Here is an 8,379-nt window from a genome sequence, read left to right as displayed (position 1 = left end):
ATTTTTAAGAGGAAATTAAATGAAATACTAGAAATGAAAACTAGTATTTTTATGGACTGAATTAATCTCACATGTTGAAGCCCTAGCCCACAAGTTTACAGTATTTGGAAATATGACCTGCACTAGAAGATTAATATAACCATAATCTCAGATATGAAACCAATTTAATCCCTTCTTAGATAGACTTATTAACAAAATAGATGTAGTAGAGGAAAGAATTGATAAACTTAAGTATAGGTTAATAAAAATCACCTACCCTGAAACATATAGAGTAAAAAGAAAGGACCAAAAATAATAAAACATGCCAAAAGCTGTGGGATGATATGAAACTGTGTAACATACATGCTTTTGAGAAGAAGAAGAAGAAGAAGAAGAAGAAGAAGAAGAAGAAGAAGAAGAAGAAAGAAGAGAGAGAATAACTGCGATTTTTCTTCAAGTAAATGAAAGACAGCAAACCACAGATCCAAGACTCTCAGGGAACCCCAAACAAGACAAATACAAATAAAGACATGCCTAGGCATACCATTGTCAAGCTTCTCTCAATGTCAGTGATAAAGGAAAAACCTAGAAGGCTGTCAGAAAATAATTAAATATTCCATAAGGAAGACATCATATTCTGCCAACTTCTCATTAGGCACTATGCCAGCCAGTAGACAGTGGAACAACAATGTTTAAAATAAGAAAAAAAAATCAACTTAGAATTCTAAGTGAAATATCTCACTTAGAATTAGTGAAAATATCGTTCACAAATGAAAAACAAAGGTTTTGTTTGTGGAGGAGTTAATAGAAGTCAAAAGAATTTATCATTCACAGACTGTCACTACAGAAAATGTTATGTTCTTCAGCTAGAAGGTTTATGAGACTAGAAAGAAATTTGAATATATACAAAGGAACGAAGAGTGCTAGAAATGTGAATCTATGGACAAATATTAACTTTTGTCTTATTTTTAATTTATTTAAAAGATAATATACTGCCTAAGGCAAATAGTAACACTTTATAATGGGATTTATAATGTGGGTAGAAGTAAAATGTTGAAGCTAAATGTCATAAAGATGGAGTTCAGTTTGCTGTAAAGAGAACAGTTTTGAATTAAAGTCAGGACTAAAGAGTATCCTTGTCTCTTTTTAACCAAATAAACAGATAATTCAGTCATTAATCAAAGATTCTGAATTTAGACATGGTAATTAAGAACTGTGGGTCCAGTTTTACAACAGCTATGTCTTGAAAATAATCAACTTGCTTTTCTCTTTTGTCTTTTTGAAGCCACAATTTTTGTTTTTGTTGGTGTGAAGCAGCTTCCTGTTTCAGAATTGTTAGAGGAAAAATGCGAAAAGGATTAGGCTATCAAAGATCATTGATTCTAAAACATACATTAACCTCTGCATTTAAAACTGATTTCTAAGTCATCTTATAGTCTGTTATAGTTTGATTCTTAAATGTCCCTCCAAAGCTCATGTGTTGAAGGCTTGGACCCAATGCACAGTGCTCAGAGATGAGGCCTTTGGGATGTGATTGGCTTATGGGTGCTCAGATCTCATGAATGGATTAATCCTCATGAATGGATTCAAAATTTAATGGATTTGAGGGGAGGGGTTTATTTTAAAAAGTGAGCTTTCTTTTTTTCTTCCTGGTCACCATGAGGTGATCAGACTTCCTCTGCCATGTGGTTTATCACGATGTTTTTCCTTACCAGAGGCCCAAAAGCAATGGAACCAAGTGACCATGGCTGAAACCTATAAGGCTGTAAGCCAAAATAAATCCTTCCTCCTTTTAAGTTGTTTACCTTAAGTATTCTGTTACAGTGATGAAAAGCTGACATAGCCCATGGTGTGTCATAGTTTGAGAGGTGGTGGTACTTCGTCTTTTTTCTTTGTTTCTTATGGTACATAACATAATGGTGAATCTTATGACTGATAACACCTAAGATTTAATGAAACAAAGGGATAGCTTCTGCTATACAAAATAGCATTGAAGTTTTTATTTTGTGCTTTTTGTATGTGTGTTTTAATTTCTCTTAACATTTTTCTAATTTTCTAAGAGGAGAATTGCTGGATCAAAAGGACTTAGCAGGCTCCTCTGGCCAGTTTACTTTCTTAAGAATTGTCATTGATGGTCATCTAGCATGTTAAATGTCAGGTTTGGTGACTAGCCCTTAGCATGTTATATATAATGTGCAGATAAAAGCAAGCAGGGGAAAGTCTGGACTTTTGTTGCCCCAGGAGACTGTGGGATAAAGATAGAGTGGGAGGTAGATGAGTAATCAGATCCCCACAGCAGTGATCACAGGGCTCAAGTGTGTTCAGGAAAGAGACTGAGATGAGCCAGACTTTTTGTTCCTCTGTATAACTGGGACCCAGAAAATAACAGTCTGGCTGGGGTGATTCCTAGAGGTGCTGATTATGGTGCAGTGAGGTGTCTTAAGTGAAGCAAGCAGAACTAGATAGCTGGTAAGGATTGCAGACAGCCCAGAATGGTCTAAGGCCTGTAGGGACTGAGCTCCGGGAGGGTCAGACAGGGTCAGGAGGGCAGAGCTATTGAGACAGTGCTTGGCCCAGAAGAGGCCAGGCCATAGTTTCCAACTAGAGCAGGCTCCAGGTGAGGATCCCAGGTGAACAATTATTACCCGCATCTGCAGCAAGCTGAAGGCATTCCCTCTGAGTGCCCTGATTTTCCACTGCCAGGAGGTTGCATAAAAAAATTCTCCTCACCTGTCTCCACATTATCTGGAAACAAGGCAAGAAGCAGGGGGAGAGAAAGGATATTTGGGAAACAGAATTTTTTATTAAAGGCAGAGCAATGCCTGTATGATTTGACATTGTGTTTTCCTGCCAACTAGTAGTCAAAGCCAGATTTGTTATTGTTAAATTAAGAAGCTACAATTTCTGTGTGCATCTGAAAGGTTGTATATCAGTCACAATCAACCAGGTTGAGCCTTGGTACCAAACAGCCCCCATATATTTATAACCACAAAAGATTGTTTTGTTTTTGAGTTCCACTGCATCTAAGTTTGGTTAAGACTATTGTCAGAATAGTCTTCGTACTCTAACCAGCTGACAGAAACTTGTATCTACAAATGTGTTGGCCATCAAAGTAGAGAGAGAGAAAGAGCGGTTGATGAGGCGGGAGCTGTCTCTGAAAGCTTCAGCCAGGGTTGTGCACACAGTCGTCAATTTTATTGGCCTAAGCAAATCAAATGACCATGCCTGAACTGAAGAGGGTGAGGAATATTATTTTCCTTCACAGTGGGACACCAAATATTTGTGAACACTTGTCCCCATTAAAGGTACAGTATGACCTGCTCTACCTAATATGGCTAATTCATGAGATTTATCAATTGAAAAATGACTCACCTTGAGAGGGAAGTATTGAAGAGGAAAGGGAAAGACTGAATCTCAAAGAGGTCCTTTGTGGAACAAAATGCCACATGATAGTCACCCTTCAGGACCTAGGGTGAGGAGCATATTTTAGACTACTAACTCTTCATTTCTGATTCTAAAACCCTGGTCTACCACCAGGTGTCCTCAGCTGAATCTTATCTACTCCATGTTTTTTCTCTGCTCACTTCAGTAATTTCCTGGGTCAATTATTACCTCAACTAGAATGTGATCTAAAATCATACCTCAGGGTTCTCTTCCCCTCTTTGTTGGGTACCTAAGGTTAGGGTCCTGGCAGCCAGAAACTCTGGGGAGGGACAATGGAGGTGATTATGACAGGTCACACACTGGAGGTGGAGGTGGGTGTCTCATTTCTGTTCCTGTCCCAGATGTGTCCAGGTGCTGAGGATGCCCTCTTACAGGCCCCAGAGGTAGCAGATCTGTGGGTGTCCATATTCCTGGTATGGATGTCCACCTGAAACGCTGGTCTCAAATTGCTGTGGGTCTGCAGCAGGAGCCCAGGCTCCTTTCTTGGTAATGGGAGACACACCTGCTCATGCCCTCAGCTAACCATTCCTCACCACATGTGCACATGGGAGCATTTGAATCCTGTTCAGGCTACCTGTCCTTGAGGGAACTTCAGAGGGCTGGCTCCAGATCTGTCTTGCTTTTCCAACTTCCAGTGTGAGGATTTGTATCCATTGCTGCAGCTCTCAAAATGTAGACAGACTCCCCTAAGTTCCTGGGTACCTCAGATTAATAGGGTGCTATGTATCAGAACCTGCCCTTCCTCCACAATCACAAAGCAGTGAGAAAGTTGAGGGGTCAGATTACTTCACTATGCAAGTTACAGCTTTCCCTTTGCTTTTCCATCACAGTGAGTGCCGTGTGAGGCGAAGGTAAGAAGGAAACCCATTCTCCTGGTTTCCTGGTTTCCAATTCTACCAGCTTTCTAGTCTCACACCTAGCAGATCAATATCTTGAACCCAGCAGATCAATATCTAATCATTTTTTTTTTGGTGGTGCTGGGGTTTGAACTCAGGGCCTTGCTAGGCAGGCACTCTACCACTTGAGCTATAACCCCAGTCCTCTTTTGTAATCCTCCTATTTATGTCTCCTGTATAGTTCAGACCTCAGGTGCAGACCACTATGCCTAGCTATTGGTTGATATGGGGTCTTGCTATCTCCACCCTCCCATGGTCTCAAGCTGTAATCCTCCTGATCCCTGCCTCCCAAGTAGCTGGGATTATAGATGTGAGCTACTGCACCTGGCCAGCAATTTCGTTTTCATAAATCCATATGTAGGCAGTTGCATGGGACATGTTGGTGCATTAATGAGATGCTTTGCACAGCTTCCTGTCACACTAGCTATGGTGCTTTCTATTGATAGGTTGCCCTTAGGGAGTGCTGTTAAATATTTGTAAAATGACTACATGAAGAACCTAGAATTTAGATGTTCTGACACCATTTCAGTACTGTACTCCATAATGTACATGGAGTGGAAGTTCCACTTACCTGAGTACAGATTTATCTGGACATGTCCACTGAATTATGGGGCAGGATTCAGAGGAGAACGAAAAAGAAAGAATACAGAGGGCATCTTGGTGTCTGTCTCAGAGATTGTTCCATTGGTCTGGCCTCTTGGCCATATGTCAAAGCCCTATTGAAAGAAAATCTAGAGAGGCAGGAGCTGAGGGTGCAGGCTTCATGAGGTGAAGCTGGTCTTTGAATAAACCTAACACCTGTAGAGACAGAGAAGATAGAAAAAAAAAAAACCCATAACTGACGCAAGATCTCTCTCTGTAGCTCAGACTGACCTTGAACTAATGATCCTTCTGCCTCAGCCTCCTGAGTAATGGGTTTTTGGGTGTGAACCACCATCCCTGGTTCTAAATCGGATTCTTGATAAGGTTGATGAGCCACGAAGGAAGCCACATGCAAAAGTTCCACAGTGATGTGAAATAGTCCAGACTTCCTATTACTCCCACCTAAGTCTTAACTAGGGCCTGCCAACTCAGTGCTTGATGGTTCTACTATGGCAGTAGATTTTTCATCCCAACCCTCACATCAGTAAGATAACTCCAAGGGTGTGATCCTCAATGTCATAGATGAAGAGGACATATGTTCTCTCCTTGTCCTTGGAGGGGGGAATGGGAAGAACAGGGATCGGCTTTGGAAACCTTAGCAGCTTGCTCTTTCGGATTCCTGACTTAACTAGAAAACACTATCTAGCTCCACATGAACCAACATCTTCAAAAAGCCTTCCGGGATGTTGTAAGTTGATTGCCTTCTCTGAACATGGGGAAGGGAGTAGTCAGATCGTTAAAGACAATCAATGCCATTTTATCTTATGTGCTTACGTGCAGGAGGGAAGACACTTCAGGTGATAGTTATGGAACCTAAAGCATATAGTTAGTTGAGTGATTCTTAGTCTCATTTTTTTCAGTGAACATGTTTGATATGAAAATGACAAGGCAGATTTTCTCTTGGGGGGAGTCTACATCTATTTATCTATATCTATCATCTATCTGATAGCAGGAGGGGTGTTGGTGATTGTATAATTTTTCCCTAGCAAGGCAAAAACCACAGTGGGGTATTTCTACCCTAAGTACAATCTTGCATGACATCACACTTCCAGACTTTGATTTTGTTTTCCCTGTCAAACTTAACATGTGGCTTTTTACCCCTCTGGTGTTTCTAGCTCTTACCGCTAATAGAAGAGAGACTAGAGACAAGAAGAGGGGGAAGAGGACTGCCACTGTCTTCTTGGGATATCCTGGACATATCTTCTTATTGTCTCTGCCCATATCTCCTTGTCTAGAACTTAGTTTCATGGCCACACATCACAACAAGGGAGGCTAGCAAATGTTATCACTAGCTTGAGGAAGGGATGGCTCTGCTAAAACTTGGGCCTTTTATTACCAATGGAAGAAGGAAAGAATGGATTTCAGGGGACCATGGCATAAATCCAGTTGTGAATTCCAAGTCTGGTAATTTCAATGTATCATCCTTACCTGAGTCTGGTTCAGATGCTCGCTTGACTCTTGTTTTGTCATTTATCCTGCTTTGCAGGTTTTGTTTCTGCTTGTTATGTGCTGGATGAAAGAGCTGAGGCAAGGCCATTAGTGTGGGGCTTTGTGTTTGTCTGGGAAGCAGTTAGGTTGTGTTTGCTGTTTGTTGCAGCTATAGATGGCAGAGGCTAGCTACAATTTCCTCTGGTGTCCTTGTTGTTGTCTCCTCTTATCTTGGGTTTCCCTGGAGACTCCTTTATGACCTCACTTTTCCTACAGATCTAAGAAGAATTATTGACTTCAAAAAAAATTAAATTGGCCATGAGAAATACATGTTGACAAGCCAATAAATATAATGTCTATATGAAAATCACTGGCAGTAATTTATAATTTAACAAAGAATACCAGCAATCAACCAATACCCAAACCAACTCATGATAGTCCTGGTAATGTAGCAGTAACTGCATGCTTCCTGGAAGCTACGAAAATTTTATGTTCTCACTAGGATACTGAACTGGAGTCTTCAAATATACTTTAGCAATATGCTAATTTTAATGGGTTTTTTGGGGGTACTGGGGATTGGATTCAGCTCTACGACTTGAGCCACATCCCAGTTTGTTCTGCTTTTAGTTTGTTTCCAAGATATGGTCACACTTTTGCCTTGGCTTGCCTCAAACTGGGATTCTCCCATCTGCCTACTGAGTACCTTGGATTATAGGCATTACCACCATGCCCAGCTCTAATTTTAGTTTTGAAAATAGAAATTTATGGTTTCCTAGTAACTCACCTAATAGAATAGTAAAAAGTAAGCCCCCCCCCGCCCCAAATTCCACAAGGACCTTCTCAGCTCTCCTCTGTGGGCTGAGGACCCTTCTTTGAGAATCACGAATGAAACCAGCAGTATTCATGCACTTTATTCTCTGGACCTCTTTCTTATTTCTTAATTGACATAAGGTATAATTAATGAGCCAGGTGTGGTGGCACACACCTAAAATCCCAGCACTTGGGAGGTGGAGGCAGGAGGATCATTAGCTTGAGTCCAACTTGGGCTACATAGCAAGGCTTTGTGTAAAAAAAAAAAAAGAAAGAAAGAAAGAAAGAGAGAGAGAAAATGAACTATTATAAGATGTGAAGTTCAGCGATTTTCAATGTATTCACAATGTTGTTTGATAATGACTTCTGTAGTCTCAAAACTATTTTTAATCACCCTAGATAAATACCCTCTACCCATTATAATCACTCCCCCAGTCCTTAATCGTCTACTTTCTGTCCTCACAGAGTTTTCCAGATGGACCTTCATACAGGAGGAGTCATGCACTCTGAGGAGTTGTACACTTTTGTGTCTGTCATCTTTCACTTTGCATATGTTTTTGAGGCTCATCTATGCTGGAGCATTATTCAATATTGCATTCCCTCCTATGGCTGTGTTATAGTCTGTTGTAGTAGGGCTCCACCATAATTTGCTTATTCCTTTGTTAATGGTGAGTTGGACTTTTTCTACTGTGACTGTGAACAGTGCTGTTATTTGTAAGCAGTGGTGCACAAGTTTCTGGGTGGTTAAGTTTTTCTCTCTTGGGTACATGCCAACAAATAGAATTGCTGGGTCATATAGTAATTCTATCTCTAATTTTTTTAGACACCACTAATATGTTTTCTACAGTGAAGTGCCCAATGATAATGATGTGCTTGATAGTCACTTTTCAGACTATCTTTATGTTATTAGAAATTACTAAAGCTTGGATGGGAGCTGGTGGCTCACACCTGTAATCCTAGCTACTCAGGAGGCAGAGATAAGGAAGATCACAGTTTGAGGTCAGCCTGGGCAACAAAAGCAAGACCATACCTCAAAAATACTCAACAGAAAAAAGGGCTGTCAGAGTGGCTCAAGTGGTAGAGCACCTTTCTAACAAGTGTGAGGTCCTGAGTTCAAACCCCAGTACCACAAAAAATTATTAAAGCTTTTAAAAACTATTGAGGATCCCGAAGAGTTTTT

Source organism: Castor canadensis, chromosome 15 (assembly GCF_047511655.1).
Source record: "Castor canadensis chromosome 15, mCasCan1.hap1v2, whole genome shotgun sequence".
NCBI lineage: Eukaryota > Metazoa > Chordata > Mammalia > Rodentia > Castoridae > Castor > Castor canadensis.
This window is presented reverse-complemented; position numbering follows the sequence as displayed.